The 15164-nt window shown below is 50.5% G+C and overlaps 1 pseudogene; it reads left to right on the forward strand.

Moving 5' to 3' along the window:
* The window catches only part of LOC147117765 (collagen alpha-6(VI) chain-like), a 281465-nt pseudogene that overhangs the window by 135650 nt on the left and 130651 nt on the right, over positions 1-15164 (forward strand).

Raw genomic sequence — 15164 nt, forward strand, 5'->3', positions numbered from 1 at the left:
CTGCTCTCGGCAGCTCCACCGCGGCCAGAGTCGTGAGCCTGCTCGAGGACCCCCCGGAGCACCACAAATTTGCGACGCTGAGAACGCACCTCCTTGAGACTTTTGGACTAACTGAACCCGAGCGCGCACGCCAGCTTCGCTCTCTACCCGGGCTTGGCGACTCCAAGCCCTCAGAACTGATGGACCACATGTTAACCCTCCTGGGCAAGCACAAGCCATGCTTCCTCTTCAGAGAACTGTTCCTACAACAGCTGCCAAGCAGGTACGGTCGGCTTTAGCCAACTCTCATATTAGTGAATTCCAGGACCTGGCCAAGGAGGCCGACAAATTTTTCTCCACCGGACAACAGTACTGCGCGGCCATGCGGGGCCCTACCCCCACCACCACAGCCCAACAGCGGCAGCCCCCAAGCATGTGCTTCTACCACGCGCAGGTCGGCTCCAAAGCTAAGAAGTGCCGGCCCCCGTGCAGCTTTACCGCGTCGGGAAACGCGAAGGCCCACTCATTAGCTACAATGGCTGTCGACCATTCAGGTAGTTTGTTATTCATTGCGGACACTGACTCTGGACGTCGTTTCCTCTGCGACACGGGTGCCCAGGTGAGCGTCCTGCCCGCGTCAACTGTAGACATACAGGGGGGGAACCACGGCCCCGCCCTCGAAGCCGCAATGGCAGTTCCATCCGTACCTTCGGGAAACAGAGCGTGGCACTGTGTTTTGGCGGGCAGCGTTTCGCTTGGGACTTTGTTACAGTGAAAGTGTCCACCCCACTTCTCGGCGCTGACTTCCTCTGCGCCAATGGCCTTTTGGTGGACATCAAGAACCGACGTCTCGTCAACGCTGAGACTTTCAGTTCGCTTCCATGTTCACTCAGTGGTTCCGGCACGACGAAGTTGTCCAGCGCACTCTCGACCTCCGATGAGTTTTCCCGCCTCCTTGCCGGGTTCCCGGACCTCATGAAGCTCACTTTCTCATCCGCCGCCACCAAGTACGGGGTAGAATACCACATCCCGACCACTGGTCCGCCTGTCTACGCCCACGCTCGGCGCCTCGACCCGGGGAAACTCGCCATCGCTAAAGCCGAGTTCGACACGATGGAGCGCCTCGGCATCATTCGCCGGTTGAACAGTCCGTGGGCCTCGCCCCTCCACATCGCACCAAAACCAGGCGGCGGTTGGTGCCCGTGCGCCGATTACCAGCGCCTCAACGACGCTACGACACCCGACCGCTACCCGATTCCACACAGCCAGGACTTTTCCACCCGCCTGGCCGGGAAAGTTGTTTTCTCTAAAATGGACCTCGTTCGGGGTTACCACCAGGTTCCCGTCCGGCCGCAGGACCTCCAGAAAACCGCGGTGATCACCCTGTTCCGGCTGTTCGAATTTCTCCGAATGCCATTCGGTCTCAAAAATGCCGCTCAGGCTTTTCAACGCCTAATGGACACCGTGTTACGGGACCTGCCATTCCTGTTCGTCTACCTGGACGACATTCTCATCGCCAGCGCCTCCAGGATGGAGCATGTGTCCCACCTCCGGACTCTCTTCGAATGCCTCAGCCAGCGCGGCCTAATCGTCAATCTGGCCAAGTGCCAGTTCGGGCTATCCTCGATCGACTTTCTCGGGCACCGCATCACGAAGGACGGGGCGGTGCCACTGCCATCGAGAGTGGAGGCCGTGAAGGATTTTCCACGACCCCTCACCGTGAAGGCCCTGCAGGAGTTTTTGGGCATGGTGAACGTTTATCATCGCTTCGTTCCCCGGGCAGCCCAGCTTATGCGGCCCCTTTACGAGGCCCTCAAAGGCAAGCCCGCCAAGCTCGCCATCGACTGGTCCGAGGAGATGGCCAATTCTTTCACGGACACGAAAAGGGCCCTGGCTAACGCGACCATGCTGGCGCATCCGTTGTCCTATGCGCCGATCGCTCTCACCACTGACGCTTCGGACTATGCTGTCGGCGCCGTCCACGAACAGTGGGTCAACGGCACCTGGCAGCCGCTCGCCTTCTTCAGCCGGCAGCTCCGCCCCAACGAGCGGAAGTACAGCACCTTCGATCGCGAGCTTCTCGGCCTCTACCTCGCCGTCCGACACTTCCGTTTCCTGCTGGAGGGCCGCCCGTTCACGGCGTTCGTGGACCACAAGCCGTTGACCTTCGCCATGGCCAAAGTTTCCGAGCCGTGGTCGGCCCGTCAGCAATGCCAGCTTTCCTTCGTCTCCGAGTTCACGACGGACATCCAGCATGTGGCTGGGAAAGACAACCCCGTCGCCGACTGTCTCTCCCGGGCTGTCGCCAGCGCCGTACACCTCGGCATCGACTACACCCGCATGGCGGCCGACCAGGCCTCCGACCCGGACGTCCAGGCCTACAGGACGGCTGTCATGGGCCTCCCTTTAGCGGATGTCGCGTTTGACGATGCCGGCGCCACGTTCCTGTGCGACGTCTCCGCTGGGCAGCCACGCCCCGTCATGCCCGACGGGTGGAGATGGCAGAATTTCGACGCCGTCCATAGCCTTTCCCGCCCGGGCAGGAAGCCGTCACAGAAGCTGGTGGCAGCTAAGTTCATCTGGCATGGGCTCAAGAAGGACGTTCGCGACTGGGCCAATACCTGCGTGGAATGCCAGTGCTCGAAAGTGCATCGCCATACTAAGGCCCCGTTGGCGCCTTTCGCAGTGCCCGAGAGGCAGTTCGACCATGTTAACATGGATCTGGTGGGGCCCCTGCCGCCCTCCCGCGGGTTCACCCACCTCCTCACGATGGTCGACAGAACCAGCCGATGGCCGGAAGCCGTCCCGCTGTCATCAACAACGTCCGCCGATGTGGCTCGGGCGTTCATCAACACTTGGGTTGCCTGGTTCGGCGCCCCATCTGACGTCTCCTCCGACCGGGGGCCCCAGTTCACGTCGGAGCTCTGGAACGCTGTCGCCCAAGGCCTCGGGTTGAGACTCCACCGCACTATCGCATATCACCCTCAGGCTAACGGGCTGTGCGAGCGGTTTCATCGCTCCATGAAGGCCGCGCTCCGGGCCAGCCTCCGGGACGACAATTGGATCGACAGACTACCGTGGGTCATGCTGGGACTCAGGACCGCCCCCAAGGAGAACCTCCAGTCCTCGTCCGCCGAGCTCGTCTACGAGCAGCCGCTGTGGGTTCCCAGGGATTTTGTCCCCAATGCCACGGACCCTTGGTCTGCAGCCCATCAGCGGTCCGCCCTCCTGGACAACGCCAAGGTTTTCGCGCCGGTGCCCACGTCGCAGCACGGTCTCCCTCAGTCCCACGTTCCGCCTGACCTTCGTGCGACGGAGTACGTTTTCGTCCGCCACGATGCCCACCGGGGACCTCTTCACCGACCCTACGACGGACCATTCCGCGTCCTGGAAGCCGGGGACAAGGCCTTCGTGGTGGATGTCGGCGGTAAGCCGGACTACATTTCCGTGGACCGTCTTAAGCCGGCCCACCTGGATCTGGGCTGACTCATTGGGTTGGCTCAGCCCCCGCGGCGGGGCCGACCTCCGGCTTCTGCACCCTCAGTCCACCACCGAGCTCCCGGGGACCCTCCAGCGACCTCCCCGGTCCCCGCCCCAGACTTAAGGAACTGTTTCGGCCGTGTGATCCGGGCCCCTCAACGACTGACATTGCCAGTTCTAGTGAATTCTGGGGGGGCGTATGTGGCGGAGACCACATAGGGAGAGTAACACAATTCACTATGTATAGCCAATGTTGTTATCGCTCCACGTTATGTACGGAACTTGGTTGGGTTATCGGGGCAGGGTCCCTTTAAGAGTCATCGATTGTGTGATGACGTCATAGCCCTGCGACGAGGCCGAGTCCCTCAGTCCATGCGGAGAGTTAATAAAGCTAACACACGTTTTTTTTTGCTGCTACGAGTCTCGTAGTCTGTTGATTTCCAGCGACTCCTACACTGTAATATATTCATCTAATTTATTAACTTTCAAATAAAATGCATTGGGGTTCATTTTAACCCACTCTCCCCCACTACAGGGGTGAAATTGGTAAAAATGTGAAACCCGACCCCAACTCACCGTGAAGGAGTCTACTTCTGATTTAACTGCGGCGGGTTTGTGGTTGGCTGTGTAATCTGCTCTGGCGGGTCCTTGATTATAATATTTCAATGAGGTTCCATTCCTCAGATTTTGGGGGCCATTTGAATTTAACGGCTGTGGGCTGGACTTCCCAGGGCTTGGGAAACCCGACAGCTGAAGGGAGGCGGTCGTTGCCAGATCCAGCAGGTAAGTGCTTTTCCAGCACTGCTTGTGGGCCAGGAGGAGCAGGAGCACTTGCCCCCGGCCCCTCAAGCAAACAATATCTCCCTTCCACGCGATTGGCCGACCCCTGCTGCGATCTTCAGAACCCCCACAAGCTCTCCATCCCCACCATCTTCAGACCCATCCCCGCAATTTCTCCCCCCCACCCCGTGATCTATCCCCCTACCGCAATCTCTCCTTCACCGCCTAGCTCTGAGCCACCCCACCAATCCTCGATCTCCGATCACTGGGGACCATCCCTAGCGATCCCCAATACCGGCCTTCTACCACAGTTTTTCCCACCCCAGCAGTCTGCCAACTGTCAATCGGGCCAGCCACCAGGTGGGAAACGAACTAAAGCAATTCTAATGAGGTCCTCCTGTTAAATTCGCCAGGACCTTCACGTTCCTGGCATTTCCAGGTATCCCGACCACTGGCACATGCCCCTGCTCCCTCCCCACCTCCCTGTGAATATTGGGGCTATAGTTTCACATTTATTGAATCAGCACCGAATGTAAACAGAAGAGGTAGCTTGATTTAGTGAAGGGTATCAGTGGAGTCCAATCAAGAGTAAAATTCAAAGCAATTAATTGGGGACAATTGCTCAGTCCAATCATTAGGAATATATTTTCCTCTGTTTGCTAATTTTACTGGAAAAAAGATGTTATTATAAAGCAGTGTTCTGCTGTTTCAATAAAATTAGCAAACAAGGCAAAATATGGCCCTTATTGTCTAACTTTTGTTCATAAATTAAAGAGTGAGCAACCTTCGTAGCTCAGTATAGTACACACTGGACTGAATCTTAACTCTCAAAAGCAGGTGGGATCGGGTCTGGTGAGATGTTAAATCTCAAACCCGATCCCTACATGCCTCCAACCTGCCCAGGAGGTGGGTTAGCCAATTAAATATTTTAATGAGGCTGGCGGCCTCTGATTTAACCTGCTTTGCAGGTTTAACCCTGGTCAGCTGGGTTTCCCAGGCCTCGGGAAACCCAGCAGCTGAAGAGAGGCAAGGACAGCTTCAGGGAGAGGGTAAGTAATTTCCCCCGGCCTCCCAAGCTCTCCCCATCAGACCACCTCCCTCATACCACCTCCCTCATACTCCCCCCGCCCCGGGTCGGTGATCGGATCCCTCCCCGGGGTCGGTGATCGCAATCTCCCCACCAAGAGTACGCATGCTATGGAGTCAAAACCCAAACTTCTGGGTTTCCTGTCAGAAACTCCGCCCCCCGCACCCCGCCATCGACGCAGCCCGCCCCTGTCAAGATTCAGCCCAATGTATAAGGTAACATTGGTGCATACACTATATAATCTAGGGAGTTCAGTGCAGTAAATGCAAGTCTAATATGAAAAGGTTGCAATAGAGTTATTGTTAGAAGAAATTAACTAAAAGGAACATCATATTTTCCACTTCTTGTAGAGTCCAGAAGGTGAGAGAGAACAACTCGGCGCACAGGTGAGCTCTCTGTTCCATTTTTATGTCTGTATCAAATTGGTTTAGAAGCTATCACACATCTAATGGTTTTTATAAACATATAAATAGTAAAACGGTAGTCAAAGAAATGGTAGGACTTATTAGGCACCAGAAAGGGGATCTTCTTGTGGAGACAGAGGGCATAACTGAGATACTAAATGAGTACTTTGCATCTGTCTTCACTAGAGCAGAGGATGCTACCAATGTTGCAGTAAAGGAGGATGTAGTAGCGTTATTAGATAGGATAAAAATAGATAAAGAGGATGTACTTTAAAGGTTGGCATTACTCAAAGTAGAAAAATCACCTGGCCCAGATGGGATGCATCCTAGGTTACTAAGGGAAGTAAGGGAGGAAATTGCGAACTCTCTAGCCACAATATTCGAATCCTTCTTAGATATGGGGTGATGCCCGAGGACTGAAGGATTGCAAATGTTATGCCCCTGTTCAAAAAAGGGCAGAGAGATAAACCCAGCTATACAAAGCCAGTCAGCCTAACGTCGGTGGTGGGGAAACTTTTAGAGGCAATAAATCACAAAATTAATTGGCACTTGGAAAAGTATGTGCTAATGAATGAAAGTCAGCATGGATTTGTTAAAGGCAAATTATGTTTGACTAACTTGATTGAGTTAGTCAAATTAATTAACGGAGAGGGTTGATGAGGGTAGTGCGGCTGATGTGTATATGAACTTTCAAAAGGCATTTGATAAAGTACCACATAATAGAATTGTTAGCAAAATTAAAGTCTCATCAACCCTCTCCGTTAATTCATTTGACTAACTCAATCAAGTTAGTCAAACACAATTTGCCTTTAACAAATCTATGCTGATTTTCATTCATTAGCACATAGTTTTCCAAGTGCCAATTAATTTTGTAATTTATTGGCCTAGAAATTCAGTTTGGGCCCGCCAGCTCGCTTGCGCCCAGAAGTTACCGCTGCGCGCGGAGTCACTTGCGCCCGCCGGAAATTCAGTTTCAGCGCCCCAAGTCGAAGCCGGCCGCTATTCAAGGGTGTGGCCGCCCCCGCTTGGGGCGCTGAAACTGAATATCGGCGCGCTAGGTGCCGCAGCGCCACCCGCTGCGGAGCGGCAGGCTGCGGTACTGCAGGCCTTCCTCCCTCTCTTAAGGGGGAGGTGCCTGCAACAGCGAGATCGCCGCTCGCTAGTGCCGGCAAATGAGCCCGGCACCACGGAGAAGTGCCGGGCTCCCGGAAAACAGCCGGCAATGCCGCGGGGGGGGGGTGGAGGAGGCCGGGGAAGGAGGTGCGGGCAGGCGGCCGCCGAAAAAGCGGCCGGCCGCACCTCCACCTTAACTCACCCCACTAAGGCTGCAGGACGGCCCCGTTTTCAGATCGCTGTTTGCGGCCGCTGCGGAAGAGGCGGCCGCAACTAAATATGGTGGTCGGGCCGGTAGCGGGGCGGTAGCGGGGCACTGCGCACACCGATGACGTCATCGGTGGCGGCGCAGCGCTACTGGCTAACGCCGCCATTACCGCAGCGCTGAATATCGCCGCAATCTCAGCAAGTGGCGCAAAAGCCCTCTTTGGGCAAAAACTGGGCGCAAAGCCTACTGAATTTCTAGCCCATTGTCTCTAAAAGACCATTTTGGTAGAAAGAATGAGGACAGGCAATTTTAAAGGGGGTGCAGGAACAGAGAGACCTGAGGGTGTACGTACACAAATCTTTGAAAGTGACAGGACAAGTTGACTGATTCTTGGCTTTATTAGTAGAGGCATAATAGAGTACAAAATCATGGAAGTTATGCTATTCCTTTATAAAACACTGGTTAGGCCTCAGCTGGAATATTATATTCAATTCTGGGCACCACACTTTAGGAAGCATGTCAAGGGCTTAGAGAGGGTGCAGAAGAGAATTACCAGAATGGTATCAGTTATGTGGAGAGACTGGAGAAGCTGGGGTTGCTCTCCTTAGAGCAGAGAAGGTTAAGAGGACATTCGATAGAGGTGTTCAAAATCATAAACGGTTTTGATATAGTAAATAAGGAAAAACTGTTTCCAGTGGCAGAAGGGTCAGTAACCAGAGGACACAGATTTAAGGTGATTGGCAAAAGAACCAGAGGCAACATGAGGAAACATTTTTTTACGCAGCGAATTATTGTGATCTTGAATGCACTGCCTGAACGGGTGGTGGAAGCAGATTTGATAATAATTTTCAAAAGGGAATTGGTTAAATACTTGAAGGGAAAAAACTGACATGGCTATGGGGAAAGAACAGGGGAGTGGGACTAATTGGATAGCTCTACCAACAAGCCAGCACAGGCACGATGGGCTGAATGGCCCCCTTCTGTGCTGTATCATTCTCTGATTCTAGAAATGTACTACTCTCATATAAACCCAAACATTGTACTTGCAGCCAAGGGTTATGAATCATATATTTCCTCCAAGGTGCCAGAATAAGGGATATCTTGGAGTGGATACAAAAGACTTTGGAGAGGGAAGGGGATGAGTCAGAAGTCATGGTCCATGTTGGAATAAGTGACATACGAAGATGTGAAATTGTGGTCCTGCAGAAGAGCTTCAGGAATTAGATGATAGATATAGTAATCTGGGATGTTATGATTAAGGTTATCCACCAGGTGGTGCTGTAGCCAATGCTGCTGCTAAGTTCAGAGGTTTGCTTCCTGTTAAGGTCAGAGGTTCACTTCCTGTCAAGGTCAGCAAAGGTGGAATGCCAGGATGCAGGCATGATGTTTGTTACTCTGTTAGTTTAATAAAATACTCGTACTAGTTCCAAGATATCGCCTCTTCGAGTTCTTGTTCCACTACATGGATTTATCACATTTGGCGATGAGGTAAAAAGGACCCTGGATAAAGAAGAGAAGTCTGCCAGGACTTTTAAACAACAAAATCATGAGCTGAAGTTAGCTACCAGTTGGAAGAGAGCATGGCTGCCACAGTAAGAACAGTTTCCGCTTTTGATAGTCAAACACAAACCTGGGAGGAATACTGTGAAGTGTTGGGTTATTTTTTTGAAGCAAATGAAATAAATGATGCCGGAAAAAGGAAAGCCATTCTGCTTAGTTCCGTGGGAAGCCAGACCTACAGTTTGATGGGGAATCTGCTCAGTCCTGAAAAGCCTGGAGACAAATCATTTGTTGAATTAGTGGCTTTGCTAAAAGAACATTTCAACTCTAAGCCTAGTGAGATTGTACAGCGGTTCAAGTTTAATTCCAGGAACAGGAAAGAGGAAGAGAGCGTAATGGACTATGTAGCGGTGTTGCGTAAATTAGCACAAGATTGCAATTATGGGAACAACCTGAAGGAAATGTTGTGAGATAGGCTAGTTTGCAGAATTATGGACGACCGAATGCAGCGTAGATTATTATCCGAGACTGGGCTTACTTATGAAAAAGCATTGGAACTTGCTCAAGCCATAGAGACAGCGAACCGAGATGTAAAAGAAATACAGGGTTCAGACAGGGCTAATGCTATGCAAGTTGCAGGTCAGGTTGTTGTGCATAAGTTGAACATGCGTCAGAAACCACAATGTGAGCATGTGAAGGCATGTTATAGATGCAAGGGCAATCACCTGGTGAGTGAATGCCGGTTTCTGGAGGAAAAGTGCTACAAGTGTGGGAAACAAGGACACATAAAACGAGCTTGCAGGGCGAAATCACCTATGGAGGAATCCAAACCAAAAGGGGGAGGACAGCAAAACCAAGGGAGAGAAGTGAAAAAAACATGGAGCACACCACATCAGCGGGGAAACTGAGGAAGAAGAGGACATGTTCATAATGTATAGCATGTTAGAGAACATTCCAAAAGTGGCTCCTATCACATTGCAACTGACAGTAAATGACTCTAAGGTGAACTATGAAGTGGCTACAGGGTGCGGCGTGACCATAATGAACAAGGCAGAGTACTCAAAATTGTGGAACCGTGCAAAAGTTCCAGAGTTAAAGCCTTGCTCCCTGCATCTTAAAACATATACAGGTGAACGAGCAGCTACATTAGGTACAGCTAATGTAACTGTGCAACACAGGGACACAGTGGAACAGCTACCTATAGTGTTGGGTACTGGACCAAACCTGTTAGGTCAGGGCTGGATAAAAGAACTTAAATTAGACTGGGGAGCAGTAAATCAAATAGATGCGGGCAAACAGTTGACTTTGCAAGAAGTGTTGAGTGAACATGAGAATGTGTTCAAGGAGGAACTTGGCACATTTAATGGCCCCCCAGCTAAGATTTATGTAGACAAGGAGGCACCGCCAAGGTTTTTTAAACAACGACCTGTGCCTTATGCCATGAAGCCAAAGGTAGAGGCTGAGCTTGACCGTCTATTGAGAGAGAACATACTGGAGGCAGTGAAATGTTCGGAATGGGCAGCTCCCATAGTACCTGTTTTGAAACCGGACAATTTGGTAAGACTCTGTGGAGATTATAAATTGACAGTCAATCGGGTGTCCAAACTAGAGCAGTATCCGATTCCCAAAACAGGATCTCTTTGCAAACCTGGCTGGAGGAAAGAAATTCACAAAGTTGGATATGAGTCATGCCTACTTGCAGATTACACTGGATGATGAATCAAAGAAGTATGTCACCATAAATACACACAAGGGCTTGTTTACATATAACCACTTACCGTTTGGTGTCTCATCTAGTCCAGCTATCTTCCAGAGGACAATCAAAGGTGTACTGCAAGGGATTCCACATGTTTCCATCTATCTGGATGACATTCTGGTGATGGGAAGAACCGACCAGGAGCATCTGAGCACTCTGAGAGAGGTACTACAGAGATTGGAGAGGGCAGGGTTCTGGCTCAAGAGGAGTAAGTGCACTTTCCTGGGGAATGAGGCAGTGTTCCTGGGACACAGAGTGGACGCCACCGGGCTCCATCCACTCAAGGAGAAGGTACAAGCACTGCAGGACGCCCCTGCTCTTACAAATGTGACTGAGTTAAAAGCTTACCTGGGACTGCTGAACTATTATAACAGGTTTTTACCAAACTTGTCAACTCTGTTAGCACCTCTTCACAAACTACTGTGCAAGGAGACACAGTGGCAGTGGGGAGAGGAGCAAGGGGTTTCATTTGAACAGTCCAAGAAACTGATGCTGTCGTCGGATGTGCTGGTTCACTACAATGCAGAGAAAGACATCATTCTCTCTTGTGACGCTTCACCTTATGGGGTGGGGGCAGTTCTTTCACACTGCATGGAAGATGGAACTGAAAGACCAATAGGGTTTATGTCCCGAACTCTAACACCAGCGGAAAAAAACTATTCCCAGTTAGACAAAGAGGGGTTAGCAGTAATGTTTGGGTTACAGAGGTTCCACAAGTACATATATGGCAGGAAGTTCACCATATGCACCGATCATAAACCTCTTCTCTCTCTTTTCAATGAAATGAAAGCAGTTCCACAGATGGTGTCACCCCGGATCCAGAGGTGGACAGTGACGTTGAGGGCATATGAGTATGACATCGTCTACAAGGTGGGCAAGTACCATGGGAACGCAGATGCCTTGAGCCGTCTGCCACTGCCAGGCACACCTATCCATGCAGCTCCAGAGGACAGAGTTTTGATGTTGGAGGACACTGACACGGCACTTGTGACTGCAGAGCAAGTAAGAACATAGACAGGTAAAGATCCAGTACTGTCTAGAGTTCGAGAATATGTGGTGAGTGGATGGCCACAGCATCCGGAAGAGGCTGACTTCACACCCTACAGTGTCAGGAAAACAGAGCTGAGTGTGCAGGATGGTTGCGTGTTGTGGGGAGCACGAGTGATTATTCCACGGCCAGCACGACAGTCTATCCTAGAGCAACTACATCAGTGTCATCCTGGGGTCTCGCATATGAAAGCCTTGGCTAGGAGTTACTTGTGGTGGCCAAAGCTAGATGAGGAGATAGAAAATCTAGTCAAGACATGCAGCACTTGTCAGGAACACCGGAAGGCACCAGCAGCGGCTCCTCTCCACCCCTGGGAGTGGCCGGATAAACCATGGAGAAGATTGCACTTAGATTATGCGGGTCCATTCATGGGGAAGATGTTCCTCATAATCATTGATGCACATTCCAAATGGATGGATGTTTATCCTGTAAATTCTGCTTCCGCCACTACTACTATAGACTGCCTGCGTCGGAGCTTCAGTAATCAAGGGCTACCGGAGATCGTGGTGAGAGACAATACCACTTGTTTTGTGAGTACAGAGACAAAAGAGTTCTTGAGAAAAAATGGCATAGTGCAGGTGACCTCGGCTCCATATCATCCGTCCTGGAATGGACTTGCGGAGAGAGCCATACAAACATTTAAGGAGATGATGAAACAAAGTGCAGAAGGGAGTTTAGCAGCCAAAGTGTCACGGGTTCTGTTCAGCTACAGAATAACACCTCAATCCACCACAGGACTCTCTCCTGCTGAGATGTTATTAGGTCGTAGACTACGCTCCACTCTTGACCTTGTCCACCCAGACCTAAAAAGGAAAATGAAAACCGACAAAACAAACAAAAAGAGAACCATGACAAAAGAACAAAGAGCCGAAGTTTTGGAGAAGGAGATGCGGTCCTTACCAGGAATTTCAGTTATGGACCAAAGTGGATTCCTGGCTTCATAGACTCAATGACAGGTCCAGTATCATACAAGGTCATGTTGGGAGATGGTAGGGTAGTACGCAGACATGTAGATCATATACTTCCCAGACACGGGGAAATTGAAATGAAGGTTCCAGATGCAATGACTGAAGACAGGGTTGCCCCCAGTTATCCAAGTGCATCTGTGGTGCCACCCCCAGGGACAGAGACAATTCCACAGGAACCTATTCGTCAAGAGGAAACCATCGTTGCAGAGTCAGATACTCTGAGCACTGCTCAGGAGCAGCTGGTGGCTTCACCACAAACAAACAGGGACTTTACTGTTAGATGTTCACAAAGGGCTCACAAGCCACCAGAGAGATTGATAGTGAACTATTAGATTCGTCAAGTATGGAACATGATGAATGGAGACTCCTTATGTGACCCTCAGGAATGGTTGTCTGTTAAGAAATTCATACTGAAATCTTAAGGGAGGAGGGATATAGTAATCTGGGATGTTATGATTAAGATTATCCACCAGGTGGTGCTGTAGCCAATGTTGCTGCTAAGGTCAGAGGTTTGCTTCCTGTTAAGGTCAGAGGTTTGCTTCCTGTCAAGGTCAGCAAAGGTGGAATGCCAAGATGCAGGCATGATGTTTGTTACTCTGTTTGTTTAATAAAATACTCGTACGAGTTCCAAGATATCGCCTCTTCGAGTTCTTGTTCCACTACATGGATTTATCACAATAGATTAAAGAGCTGTAACTCGAGGGGAGTAATTCCACGTGCTAGTCAGTATAGGAATAAGATGAGGCAGTCGTCTGCCACGTGAGGCATTTGTCAGTGGCAGCCACTGGGGAAAGAAAGCCATTCACATCTTACATGTCACTGACTGTGACTGCCATTCAGCAAAAGATCGGTGGAGCTAGTTGAAAATAACTCTAATCATTGGATGAAATAAGAATTATTATTTCAATTTGCGCAAGTTCAGCTTCTATAATATTGAGGCAGATTTCTGTTACTTTATCAATGTCCATGAGTAGGAATTCATACCCGATGAGGCTAAAAGGGGAGACTGGAACCAGTGAAAAAAGCATAGACTGACAACAATCACCGCAGAGCTATGACAGATTAGAGCTGACTTTGGTTAGACTCGGAGTGCTGGATTTCCTGAAACAAAGGCAGCACCCACTTTAGTGCTCCAACACAAAATTGGAATATTAATGTTAATGATTGTTGCTGATTTTGCCAGCAGTATCATGGAAGGGGAGTGGTAACGGAGAGGACTGAAGCAGGTGGGTGCAGACAAGCAGCACATTGACAATTCAAAGCAGCAATCAGCAATGTAATGTGGGGTTATTGATTATGCAGTAATTTCCCTTATCTGCCAGCAGCTCCCCTCTAGTAAGGTAGATAATTGAAGCTCCACTGCATTCATATTAAATAACGCCTTTCTCTTTGTGTGTAGGGGTCTAAAGGACTGGTGGGTGAGAGTGACCATAAAGGAGATCCAGGAATTCCAGGCCCACAGGTGGTTGCCAGTAACAATCAGTATTTAATAAGTATATTGGTACTCTGGAAGTTTGTTGTTTAACTGGTTTAATTTGCATACTGTGGCTTTATGAATGTTTTAATGATTTGCTTGTAAGGTGATGAGGGCAGATGGTAGAGCACATTGCATGTGTATGAAATATACTTAAGAATTTCAAATATTCTATCTGTGGAACAATGCAAATAGGGGCTAGAAAAGTTGTTCATGTGCACAAAAAACAGAGGCCTAGAAATTCAGTTGGCGCCGCGCCAGGGCTTTAGCGCCGGAAATTTAGCGCCGGCGCTAAGTCCCCCTGCGCGCGCCAAAAATTCAGTAGCGCCGCGCCCAAACGGCTGCCGGCGCTACAGGAGGGTGTCAGCGCCTCGAAATGGGCGCTGACTGCCGCATTGCGGCGCAATTCCGGCGCTGCGGCACCCAATGCGGTGCGGCAGGCTGGGGAAGTGCAGGCCTCCTCCTTCAGTTAAGGAGGAGCTGCCTGCACCCGCCCGCTGGCCGTTGAAATCTTGAAAAAAATGAGCCCGGCACCTCGGAGAAGTGCCGGGCTCGCAGGCCAGACGCATCTGTTCCGCGGGGGGGGGGTGGAGGAGTCCGGGGAGGGAGGTGCGGGCAGGCGGCCGGCGGGAAAGCGGCCGGCCGCCGCGCGACCTTAATGCGCCGGCGCTAACTCGCGTAGGACTCTGCTGAAACATCGTTAGTTGCGGCTGCCACGGGCGAGGCGGCCGCAACTCAATTTCGGCGTTGGGGCCCGTCACCACGGCAACCGGGACGCTGCGCACACCGATGACGTCATCGGTGCCGGCGCAGCGCAACCGGTCTAACGCCGATGGCAGGGCCCCACTGAATTTACAAACCGGCCATAACTCCGGCGCTAGGCCCTCTAGCGCCTCAAATGGGGCGCTAACCCTACTGAATTTTCAGCCCAAACAGTTGGCAGCTACAAGTCATCTTCTGTTTGTGGGGCTGATTGAAATAATATTTAAGTGACACTTGTGACAGAAAAATAGCAATGTAACTCTGGAAATGTGTGAAATGTGATACAATCAGCCTGGTTAACTATGCTTTTGTTTTCTATAAACCAGCATTTTCATGCAGACTGCAGGAGGAAATAAGCGTCTTAAATGTAATTTGTTGTTCTGTTTCCACTTAACAGCTGAAGAATAAATCATGTTTACTGTGCCTTCAACAAGGCCATAGAGTTGACAAGAGTCAGTGCAACAGAAACTCATTGGAAAAATATTGGACTCTTAAAACCATTTGCGTAGCCCATTTTTAATGATTACAGCTTGGGAACAGCTCTGTACTGTGCCACAACTTTTAACTGCAGCACAAACAGTAGCAGCTTTTCTGGTGTTTATACT

This window comes from Somniosus microcephalus, chromosome 5 (genome assembly GCF_052327205.1).
Source record: "Somniosus microcephalus isolate GS21.2 chromosome 5, FLI_Smic_1.0, whole genome shotgun sequence".
NCBI lineage: Eukaryota > Metazoa > Chordata > Chondrichthyes > Squaliformes > Somniosidae > Somniosus > Somniosus microcephalus.